Here is a 12,744-nt window from a genome sequence, read left to right as displayed (position 1 = left end):
TCTGGGAGCTGACTTCCTTCTTACAGAATACTGCTGATCGCAACTGCGAGCTCACTGCATTAGTTTTACTACACCTTGATTCAATCTCACTTACTATATTGCCATCCTGGGAAAACACACAACCTAAATACTTGAAATTATCAACCTCTTCTAGCTTTGTATCACCAATCTGACATTCAATTCTGTTGAATTTCTTACCTACTGACATCAATTTAGTCTTCGAGAGGCTATTATAACATCCAAATTTAAAAGTGTCATTGTTTAAGAAGCCTTTCTCGTGGACAGTCGAGATTTCTTCTGAGGATGCAGAGCACAGTTCCCTGTGAAACGTTAAGAATTTCACCTTATTTTCTTGACACGGCATAAGCCCAAAAGCCTGTACAGTATCATGTCTTTAAGTACGGGCCATGAAAGCATTAATGACAACATTTAAAACCTCTATGGGGCTTCAAAATTCAGCAAATTAAGGAGAAAGAAGTCTATTCTTCTTTCTCCTTTGTGCTTTCTACTGAGATGCAGGGACCATAACATCATTCCCAACTGTGTGAAGCTGAAGCACACGTCAAATACACCAAAAGCTAGGAGAATATATCAACGCACTAGCAAGGCTCTTGTGATCGAGAGAGTGCATAACACTCATAGGGAACTGGATTCAGTCTCCCGTGAGTTGTTTCGTTTACACCTGCTGTTAAGCAACACTCTCTCGCGGGAATTGTGGATGACTTTCGATCGCATTACTGCTATACAGGCTGAACAAAAATTCAACCAGGTGTCATTCAGACAGAAATCAAAGTTCCTCCGTCTAGCTCAGAAACAGGCGGTCTCTTGCACGAACCCAGATGCAAGTAAAACTGTCATCAATCTTTCCAAGAAATCCTTGGACAAGAACCAAACGGCAGTTCTAGCTAGGGGGTCTTAATTTCGCTGTTGCTCCCTCTAAAATTCCCACTGAGGAGTTAATTACTTCGGTTGAGGCAGCCATCCACAAACTACCTATGGATGAGGCTGAGGAGTTAAGACAGAAATGTGTGAGACTCATAAGGTCCGCGTTGTACCCGCGCCCAATTTAACAAGAGGCAAAAGGAGGGCTCTGAAAGAACTTAGAGATGATTTTGAACTGACCATTCTCTCAGCTGATAAGGGTAATGCGACAGTGGTTATGGAAACTCTTAAGGCAATCTTCAGTTCCAAAAGAGGAGGCTAAACATCTGTCCCCGAGGGATGCAGTGCCACCTAGATTATATGGACTGCCTAAGATTCATAAAAAAGATGTTCCCCTCAGACCTATTGTTAGTGCGATAGGTTCTCCTACGTATGCTCTGGCTAAATACCTAAGCAAATTGCTTTAGCCACACATAGGACGTACTGAATCATACGTCAGGGACTCTTGGTATTTCGTCAACAAGCTGTCAACCATATCCCTTCAACCTAATGCACTTTTGGTGAGTTTTGATGTGGAGTCCTTGTTCACTAAAGTGCTGATTGACTCGGTCATGTCTCTCATTGAACACCTGTTCCCTGAGGACATTACCAAGCTAATTTACCACTGCATGACGTCCAGCTATTTCTTGTGGGGTAGGAATTTTTACGAACAAACGAACGGAGTGGCTATGGGCAGTCCACTTTCGCGCGTAGTGGCTTATTTCTTTATGGAGCATTTAGAGGAGGAGGCTGTTGCTTTGGCGCCCGTCAAGCCTATGATATGGTGGAGGTATGTTGATGATGCATTTGTGGTCTGGACAGAAGGTCCTGAGAAACTTCATCTATTCCTAAACCACCTAAATCAGCAACATCCGTCAATAAAATTCACTATGGCGATGGAGTCAGACGGATGCCTTCCTTTCTTGGATGTTCTAGTAAGAAAGAATCCGGACGGCTCCCTAGGACATACCATCTATCGTAAGCCTACCCACACAAATCACTATTTTCATGCAGATTCTCGCCACCATCCAGCACAAAAACAAGGCATTCTCACGACACTCGCCAAGAGGGCGAGACAAATTTGTGAGCCATCACATATCCAGGTGAAGATGGACACACTCAAAGTCGCATTCAAGGGTAATGGTTACAGCGATTTGAAAATTCATAGAGCCCTACATCCCAGAGAAACGACCAAGCAAAGCTCACAGAAGGAAGAAGTGAAGGGAACTGCCTACTTGCCTTACGTTCACAACACCACAGATCGAATTGCCAAGGTCCTCCACAAACACAATATAAAAACCATATTTGGCACTGCCACTAAAATTACTCACAGTCTTAGTAAAACCAAGGACAGATAGTCCCCACTTTTACATCCTGGGGTATACGAAATTTCTTGCACTTGCAGTAAGGTATACATCGGCCAAACATGCTGGTCCATTGGTACCCGTATCAAAGAACATGAATGTAATATTCATCTCAACCAACCAGACAAATCGGCCATAGCTGAACACGTTTTATCATCGGGTCATGATGTCATGTTCCAAGATGCTCGAGCTCTTACCCACACTAGACACTACAGGTCCAGGATTATACGGGAAGCTGTGGAAATACGTAGAAATCCTAACAATTTCAACAGGGACACCGGCTATCAATTAAGTAATACCTTGTGGCCAACCATTAAGAATTTACTTAGGTAGTTCCCTTCCCAGCCCCTTCACTATTGTTATTTCGTATCTGTGTTTTCCAAATTTGCACGTTCCTCGTTGCCAGATGTTTCATTCCAGGCTTGTGTTTATGCCATACACCTGCCAACGCCATGTGTTACGCAAACACGTTATGTGAACTGCTTAGACTGATTGTGATGGTTCGGTCAGCTTCCGCTTCGAACGCTAGCATTGCTACTACCTGGGAACCATCTGGTGGCGAATGAACGTACCATTTTACACTTCTGTTATAACGTCCAAATTTAAAAGTGTCATTGTTTAAGAAGCCTTTCTCGTGGACAGTTGAGATTTCTTTTGAGAACGCAGAGCACAGTTCCCTGCGAAACGATAAGAATTTCACCTTATTTTCTTGACACGGCATAAGCCCAAAAGCCTATACAGTAACACTATTATTATTATTTTCTCTTTCAGGTAGTTTATAAAATGTATTTACTCAAAGATAGTTCGGCAGACTGAACATTCTAATAGTCGAAACTGAAAAGAGAGAGTTTCAGATATTATGGTGAGGGGAGAGTCAATACTTTCACGAAATAAATAACAAAGAATTCCCAAATCACCTGATTGTGCAGCCAGCACCAGTTCATGGACCTGTTATGCAAATAACAAAGGCAGAAGTGAGAAAGATGAAACAGGGAAAGGCAATGGGATCAGGTGACCTGCCCACGGAATTGTGGAAGTCTAAACAATGGGATCCCACATAACGGTTAGCAGGTTTGTTCCACAAAATCATTGAAAATAGAAAAGTGCCAGCTGAATGGATGTATAGTACCAACAGTTCCTATTTGGAAAACAGAAAGGCAGTCCAACTGAATACTCTTATCACCCGAACTCTGATGATATTCAAGCATATCATCGAAAACAAGTTAAGGGAAATTGTCCACATTAAATCAACCAGTGTGGGTGTGTGAAAAGTTGCGCTACTATGGACGCTATTCATGCTGCTAGTTTGTTGGTGGGAAAGCACTTCAAAAACTCAAAGCATTTATACCTTGCCATTCTGGACCTGGAAAAGGCTTATGATTGCGTGCCTCATGATCTGATTTAGTGCACCCCATGAAAGCATAGCGTCCCAGAAAGAATAATAAGATTGGTCAAGCACTTTTATCAAGCTCCTAAAAGCTGTCCGCAGTCAGCTGCTGGCTTATCAAGTGAGTTCCGAATGTTGGTTGGAATCCATCAGGGATTGGTGCTCTCACCTCTACTTTTCCTCTTAATTATGGATGCCATTTGTGAAGTTTTCCAGAGACCTGTACCCTGGACTGGACTGTACTGTATGCTGATGATATGTTGATGGTTACAGAGAGCAAGAAGATTCAACATCAAATTCAAGTGTGGAAAGACCACTTTCACGAGTTTGAGTTGCAGCTGAATTTTTAAAAAAAGAAGCATTACTATCTTACCACAGACTAGGATGAAAGAGATACCATTAACATCAATGGTACTGACTTGCCAAAAACCAAGACTTTTAAATACCTCAGCTTGATAACTGCTGATAATTGGACCCTTCAGCCAGAACTAAACAACCTCATAGCCGTATTGAAAACCGGATCCTGCGAGGTCTCCGAAGTTAAGCAACATTGGGCATGGTCAAGATTTGGATGGGTTTCCACGCGCTGTTGGTAGGGGGTGAGGAAATGGAGGAGCGGAAAGAAACTGGCCACCCTACCGTACATAAACTCCAGTTCAGGCACACCTCTGCAGAGGTTTGGACCTGCCTTCGGCCAGAAAACACCCTTACCTTATAGCCAATGTGTGTGCATATGGATGTCCAACCCTTGTCCTGTTTCCCTACAGGGTCAGGTATGAAGTTACATAAATCGTCGTAGCGAGTTCTTACGACTGGATGCCCTTCGTGACATAAATCTCATCAGAGGAGTTAATGAGGTGAAATGAACGACGTGATATATCATACTAGAAAGCGACGGGGTGAAACCTGGCACCAGCACACAGCCTACTCCTGTCTAATGGCACCAAGGGATCTATTCAAGGCCTAACGTTCCCATCCGATGGACAAATTACCATCAACAGCGTCATACACCTTCACTCCATGTAAACACTGCAGAGGGGTTTGGAATTGAATCCAGGCTTTTGGCACGCAACCTAGTGATTGGAAATGATATACCACCACTTCTCCTGCCCTGACAGTCAACTTACTGATGGTGAAACTTTTTTCAACCAACAGGACTCAAACTGGCTAAGCATGGTGTTAAGACAATTTATAGACTTGACACCTTAACAACTATGGCCACCTGGTGGGTTTAAACAACCTCATAGTCAATGCTTGGCTTAAATGGCAGATTATTATGACTGGTGCCCTCTGTTATAGGAAGTCTCCAGATCAGCTTAAATTAAAAAATATAGCACTGTATCATCTGGTCACTCGCTCTCTATGGTGCTGAGTGTTGGCTGGCTACAAAGGAGGTGGAGCAATGATTCGTTGTGATGGAAACGAGGATGCTATGGTGGACATCTAGTCTGACACTTCTTCATTGTGTGGCAAACAAAGTACACGGGCAATGTGGAGTGGCTCCAATCATAGAGACGATGGCAGAAAGCGCTGGTACAGTCACGTACTTCGAGCAGAGGAATCAACGGTGGCAAAGAGGGCTTTTGAAATGCAAGTCGATGGTAAAGGATCAGTAGGAAGACTGAGGCAATGCTGGCTTCATAACCTGCACTTTGACCTCAGGATTACAGGCATTCACCGTAACCTCTGCCCCTGTGAGTGGGGGGAGTAGGATATCATGTTGTCAGCGGCGGCAGTTACTCGTTACCGAGTTTACAGATTTCCTGGCTAATATCTCACTTCAATTCACAGCAGTTCTTGCATATAACCTACATCCACATGTCGCGCAGCTGAGGGACGGGGGAGATCTTGGCTGGGTTTGGCAAAGTTTGCGTTTCTGTCGCTTAATACCTTCATGTCTGCGTCGTTCTTGTTCAAGGTGTTGAATTGAGGCACAGACACTTTGCCGCCAAAGTAAACGGTCCTTGGCAAGTGTTTCCCAGGTTTGTTGGTTTATTTCTGTCATCTTTAAGGTTTGTTTCAATTGGTCTTTGAAACATCTCAGGGGGGGGGGGGGGGGTCTTGAACCGGAACCAAGTTCACGATAGAGGATCTGGCGCGTAGTCTGGTGTCATTCATACGGCGCACATTTCCTGCCATCTGAGGTAATGGCCAACGACCAATGCTTCTGCATTCTTAGCACATGCTTTCTCGAGAAGTTCAACATTAGAGACATAGTTTTCCCACTTGATGTTAATGATGGAGCATAGTTTTTGTTGGTGACAGCGCTCCAGTTCTTTTATGTCACGTCAGTATAAGTTCGACATTTCACAGCCATAGAGAAGTGTAGAGATGACTACAGCCTAGTACACCATTAGTTTTGTGCAAATTGTAAGGTTTTTATTCCTGAAGACTCTGTGTGATAGTCGGCCAAAGGCCACAAGGGCAGCACAAAGACTGTTTTCCACATCCTGTGTTCTGAAGTACAGTTCTTTGACAAGATACTCCCAAGGTAAGTGAAGTGATCTACTTATACTAGTTTGGTGTTTGAGATGGTAATGTTAAAAGAGGCCACCATCAAAGCGGTATTTAATCTCTATGCCAGGGTTGTCTGTTGTTTCCTAAAGCATGGCCACCAGATACAAGGCAAAAATAGTTGGAGCAAGTACGCAACCCTGCTTCAATCCATGTGTGATTGGGAGTGGTCCGGAGAAGGATAGGTGGGCTTCCTGTTTGGCACTGATAAGGTTCAAAATTTCTTCATTGTTGTCCTCAAACCAGTCTTGCCTCTTTCTTTTCATGTATCCAATGATTTCCTCAGCTGACCCAATGATAGCCCTTTGGAGTGTTGACCATTCTTGCTCCACATCATTTGTGCATACTGGATTGCTTGCCAGTCGGTTCATGATCGCATTTTGGAAGTCTGACAATGTGGATTTATCTGAGAGTTTGAAAGTGGCAAACTTGCGTCAGAGCTTGCTTGGGTGATCCACAGTTGGTTTCCGATGGAAGGATGTTCTGAGTCAACAAATCAGAAGTTTGTGATCTGTCCATCAATCATCAATACTCCTTGCAGTCTTAGTGATGAAATCATCTTTCTTGTCACACTGTCGGGTGATGACGTTGTCGAGGATGTGCCAGTGCTTAGATCGTGAGTGCATCCATGTAGTTGTGTAACGGTTAGGTAGGCAAAACAGTGTTAGTGATGAACAGCTCATGTTCTGCACACAGGCCGAGAAGTAGCAGACCATAGGCATTGGAGTTACCCATACCACGTTTGACCATTCCACTTCCCCACTACCAGTTATCCCTTCTCACTCTGCCACTGAAGTCTCCAAGCAGTAGCAGTTTGTCTAATGTAGGTGATGATGGAGTTTAGCTGGTGATAGGAATTGTTCTTAGTTTCTTCATCGGCTTTAAGGGTGGGGGCATATGCAGAGATGATTGTGATGAACCTATCTCCGGAGAGTGGTATACGGAGTGACATGGGCCTTTCACTGAATGCAATGGGTGTGAGCTGATGATCATTTAGCAGTTTCGTCCTAACTGCGAATCCAACCCCATGAATACTTTCTCTCCATTATCCTTACCTTTCCAAGAGATGGTATAGCTCAGTCCAGACTCAACAATCTTCCCTTCATCTGATAGTCTAGTTTCGCTAGACTAAACCTAGACGTTGCTGCACTGCACTGAGCGAATCATGTTGTAAGAGGAGACTAAAAGGGGCCCCAGATGCTCTTGACTTGGGAGCATAGGTTGGGGAACACGGGGCCTTTAGCTCTGAGTCTTAGTCTTGCTTCCACTTACTTGTGCCAGACTTCACACTTTCATGTACTTTATCCGATCTCCCTTGGTCAATTCTTGTTCTTTTCCAACCCGACAGTATTAGGTTTACAAGGCCTAGGAAGTCTTTCATTTTCACGCCCTTCATGGCTCTTCACTCTCCTTGGCAAATATCTTCACTTTTTGAAGTGTTGAACCAGCGCCACTTAGGATACAAGGTCGCTACACTCAAAATGTGACGTCATCACTGTGCGACCTACAGGAATACCAAGGAGTACGACGTTGTATAGTATTCAGTACTCAGTCGAACTCGCGCTAACATTGAAAACAAATACTCATTTTGAGAATTACATTTTTAAAAGTTATATACATTACTTTTTCTCAAAAATATTATGAGTCATAACATACAACACGCCACCGTACGAGTCAACAAGGATTATTTTATCATAATTATTTGAGGATTAACAAGTGGTCTTTTATTGCAATCATTGCTATAATGAAAAATGAAATGTCGTATGGCTTTTAGTGCCGGGATATCCCAGGACGGGTTCGGCTCGCCAGGTGCAGGTCTTTCTATTTGACTCCCTTAGGCGACCTGCGCGTCGTAATGAGGATGAAATGATGATGAAGACAACACATACACCCAGCCCCCGTGCCATTGGAATTAACCAATTAAGGTTAAAATCCCCGACCCGGCCGGGAATCGAACCCGGGACCCTCTGAACCGAAGGCCAGTACGCTGACCGTTCAGCCAATGAGTCGGACATTGCTATAATTATATTGGACTTATAGAGCCGATCGTGAAGGAAGAAATAAAATTAGGGAGTGAAGAGGAGGAAATGACTATTCTGATAAACAGTAGTGGTTCTAAAATAATTACACATAATTTTAGGAAAACTTAAATCTCTTGTAATTGGTGACACTCTTTTCCTCTGTACAGTCACTAAATTTTGTTGTATCACTATTTAACAAGATATCTACAGATATGTATACAATGTAATGTAAAATATCACAGACATTATGACCAGTAGTACATTTATGGGTAGGCAAAAACAGATATTTGAAAGTGATACTTATTGCAAAATATTTTTGGCTTGTTTGATTCAAGAACAACTCTTCCTTGTCATCTAGGATGTTTTTTGTTTCAGCAAGGACATTGCATACACATGTTATTGCATCTGAGCTTAGAAAACATAAGCCACCACTTCTTGTCTGACTGATGAAGCTATTTCTGTCATCTTGAATTTCATTATCATCAGCAGATACAAATAACTTACAATAACCACACTTAAATTCTACAAGAACAGTAACACCATGTAGAATAACACAGGAAGTACACTTTCATTCAAGCCATCTGTGTCACCATCCCCAGCAACAACACAGAGCCTGCAGATACACATCAGTCACATCCTTTCAGCAACAGCGATTTACAAAAATATCCTCTTTTGATATACAGTTGAACCTGACTTATACATATATCAAGGGAAGAGAAAAAACTACTTGTAACTCAGAATTACTTAGATATCAGACTTACACAATACATCACATATTTACTGAGGAACCAATGGAATAGGCCTACATATGTAAATCCTTGCAAATAATAAATACATTAAAACAGAAGATATTATTTTGTACTTCGTCCAGCCATAAATAAATCAACCTCTTCTTTCCAGTGTTGCATCGCGACGTCGTTCACAGCTTTTGAGTCGCCGTAAATTGTTCTCCCTGTGATTCCATGATGATCTTTAAATCCTTGCAACCATCCTGATGAAACCTTAAAACCGCAGTGATACTCATCATTTTAGCTAAATCTATCGCCTTTGCCTTCAGCATGTCGCTGCAGCCCGCTTTTGCTGGAACCATGTGAAAAGTGCTTTCTCCAAATCTGCGCACCTTCCTTCTTGCTGACGGCTGTGCTTTGCTGATTTCGAACCCAGTTTTAAGAACGCATCCAAGATAACGTTTCTTTTACTGATGACTGTACATAGCGTGGTATAAGCAATACCTAATTCTGAAGCAATTTCAGTTTTTGTTTTGTGAATCAGCGTCCATTTCTCGTATAAATTTTACTTGTTTATCTAGGGTATAACTTTTCCTTTTTATGTTCTCCATGGCCAATCAAATGAAACTGAATGACAAAAATACTGATCAACAGTAAACACCAGATATTGGCACCGTGGACATTTTACTCCTCCGTTGTTCCCACGAAAGAAATACTCATATTCAAACAAATTTACTGTATTTTCTTTCGTTTCCGCACCGAATGTAATGTATCTTAATCTTTGGCGGCATTGTGAAGGTAAAAAACAACAAAGGTAGAGGGGGAGCGAGATAGAGAGCGAAGGGGACTCGCTCGGTTAGTCTGTGTTATGCCGCCAGTAAATAAGGGTCAACTATGTCACTCGGCGAAACTCTTTGTGTTCTGTTGCAGCATCGAAACCCGACCGCTCTACCTCGACCTACGCCGACAAAGAGGAAACTTCGTCAATACAGCAGTTTCTTTTAAAAAAGCACGTGCTCATTACTATTACACAAAACTCAATTATATTTCACTGACACTTAATACGTATAACAGCGAATTACGTATAAACGGATTACGTACAAATAAGGTATAATTAACATGCTTTTAAATTAAATTTTGCCAGGACCTAAAGGAAATTACGTACAAATACAAATTACGCAGAACAGAGTTATGTATAAAGCAGGTTCAACTGTATCAACATCTCCTGCTCTCTTCTGATAAACATTGATGGTCCTAAACAGGAACTACATACACAGTCTTAGGAACACTTAATTGGTGACATTCTTTTATTTTGTATAGTCATTATATTTCTGTGTATAATTATTTAATAAGATATTTACAGATGTAGTACAACTGAATGTGCAATATCTTGGACTGTATGACAAGTGGTACAATTATGGGTAGAAAAAACAAATGATGGTATATTTGAAAGCGAGACCTGGTAAAAAATGTTTTGCTGACTTCTTTGATTTTAGAACAATTCTTCCTCATCATCTAGGATTGTTTGAGTCACAGCAAGGACATAGGATACATATGTTACTACATCTGAGTTTGGGCAACATAAGCCACCACTACTAGTCTGACTGATGAAGCTATTTCTGTCATCTTGAATTTCATTATCATCAGCAGATACAAACACCTTACAATAGCCACACTTAAATTCTTTAACAATTCTATAAGAACAGTAACCTCCTATGTAGAATAACACAGGAATTACATTTTCGTTCTGGTCATCTACGTCATCCCCAACAACAGCATTCAAGGATTCCAGAGTAGCTATTCCTTCTGGAATATTGTCACAAAACTGTTGAAATCTCATTACTTTTCCTTTCTGATTAAGCCAGTTATTTCTTACACATTTTAAAATATGCACACTATCAAAAATAAAATACAGAGGTCTCTGTGTCACACTTCGTTTAGGATGGTCGTATTTAATTTTCAGTTCAGGAGGATCACTAAAGAAGGAAATAGCCTTTTTTTGATAATTATTATCAGCAACAACACCAAATACCTTAAATCATACGTCCTCTAACCTCAAAAATCACTGCCTTACAAAATGAATGCAAATCCTCTGCCTTAAAGTATTTTGCTGGCAGAATATGGGCTACATCTAAATACTTGGAATCTAAGTTAGGGACCATGAAAACATAGGCACTAACAGCACACTGAGAATACATTCTGCATTACCTACAATATTTCTACCCTTATAATCCATCCATTTAAAGAACATCATCTTTGTCTTTATCATCAAAGAATTCAACTATCCTAGCAAGATAACCTAGAAAGTTAGACGACCTCTGTTCGTTAACTGGAGAGGTAGAAAAGTTACTACTAACCCTACTCTCTGTGTTCTCACACAGAAGCATCATTCCAGATATAGGCCTACTTCTTGAATATCGATTACAATGAGGTGATATTGACTGAACAAGAGACCAATATGCCTGCACAAAAGATTTCAATGAATATCTTAAATTAGATTTGGTACACTTGAGCAAATGCAATAGTTCCATCAAAATTGAATCCCATCTGCTTTATCATGCATGCAAGGAGGTAAGCTACTCAACATGTCCTGTATCACTTGCTGAATTGGAAAAGTCATTGAATTGAATGAGCACTTCTTCAAGTACCTATGGAATGTAATTGGTTGGTGTTACAATTACTAGTTTTGTACTGCCTACCTGATTCATTGGTGCACACTCAATAAACACCAATAAAAATAATTCCTCATTGATTACAACGTAACACACAATCTTAGGAAATGGAACATCACGTATCAGTATAAGACATGCATGCGAACCTTTTTTCACTATCACTCACTCAGGCTGTAATTTAATGTTTGCCTGAAATTCGTCAAGGTTATGAAACAAAATCCTTTTCATGTCTTCTTCTTGAACAATGAGGCATTCCTCAATGCTGGTCTTCATAAAAGCATTTTCGAGTCATTCTCTGCGGTTCTCAGGATCTTCTGTTGATGTTGAAGGTCTGGATGGATATGAGGGACACCCCGGCAGAAGTGATGGAATTGCATCTAAAATAATAATAATAATAATGTACATATAGCACTTAGGCCTATGATAGTACAAATTCTGCTATTATCATAGGTATTCAACTATATTCACATATAGACTACTGTAGAACATGTAACCCACCTTTCTTGAGACGAGGTTTGTCTACGGGAGCTGTTAATAACCTTCTATTCTTAGGGTCGTACATTGAATTACTTCTCTCTATATCAGTGGACTGGAAATGTAATTCACAGACCTGAAAAGCAGGAAGAATTTCCATATTATGCTCACAATATTTGCAAAATATCTTATTTAAAAATTCAAGTACAGTAACTTAAAATAACTTCAAGTAGGTGAGGATAGGAGCTGTAGTTAGTTCTGTACCTCAACATGTGGTCATTTCATGTATTTAAGGAACTCTGTATATTAACAACAGAGGGTAAAACATTCAAATAACACTCTGAAAATTAAACTAGAAGTTAACTCACCACAGATTGTTTGGAGGGCACAAATTCATCCTATTGAATAGCTTAATCCATTTCTCTTTGAGGTCTGCATCACTCACTTTTGGTCCGGCTGAATAATTGCCCTTACAGGCAGGGACACTGATCTATATTTCACAGTAACAGTACTAGACCCAAATGTTTCGGTACGAAGATAACATTTATACACCTCCAAAAACAATGTAAATACTAGCACTGGGTTAGGCTGCAATGCTGTGACTTCAGCAGCTGAGATCTCGGTAGTGTAGCGGCCTTGTATCCTAAGTGGCGTTGACTAGAC

The 12,744-nt window shown here is 41.1% G+C and overlaps 1 protein-coding gene across 5 annotated transcripts in view; it reads left to right on the top strand.

The window, feature by feature from the left end:
- Positions 1-12,744, top strand: part of Coq7 (ubiquinone biosynthesis protein COQ7, mitochondrial) — a 112,386-nt gene that overhangs the window by 12,283 nt on the left and 87,359 nt on the right. For 2 of the 5 annotated variants that reach the window (XM_067145599.2, XM_067145598.2), the window contains exon 2: positions 5,986-6,163. The exons of the other annotated variants lie outside the window; for them this stretch is intronic. The gene's annotated coding sequence lies outside the window, so the exon portion shown is untranslated. The remainder of the gene's footprint in view (positions 1-5,985; positions 6,164-12,744) is intronic. 5 annotated transcript variants of the gene reach the window in all.

This window comes from Anabrus simplex, chromosome 4 (genome assembly GCF_040414725.1).
Source record: "Anabrus simplex isolate iqAnaSimp1 chromosome 4, ASM4041472v1, whole genome shotgun sequence".
In the NCBI taxonomy this organism is placed as follows: domain Eukaryota; kingdom Metazoa; phylum Arthropoda; class Insecta; order Orthoptera; family Tettigoniidae; genus Anabrus; species Anabrus simplex.
The sequence above is the reverse complement of the archived record's forward strand: the minus strand, read 5'-3'. Positions and strand labels throughout refer to the sequence as shown.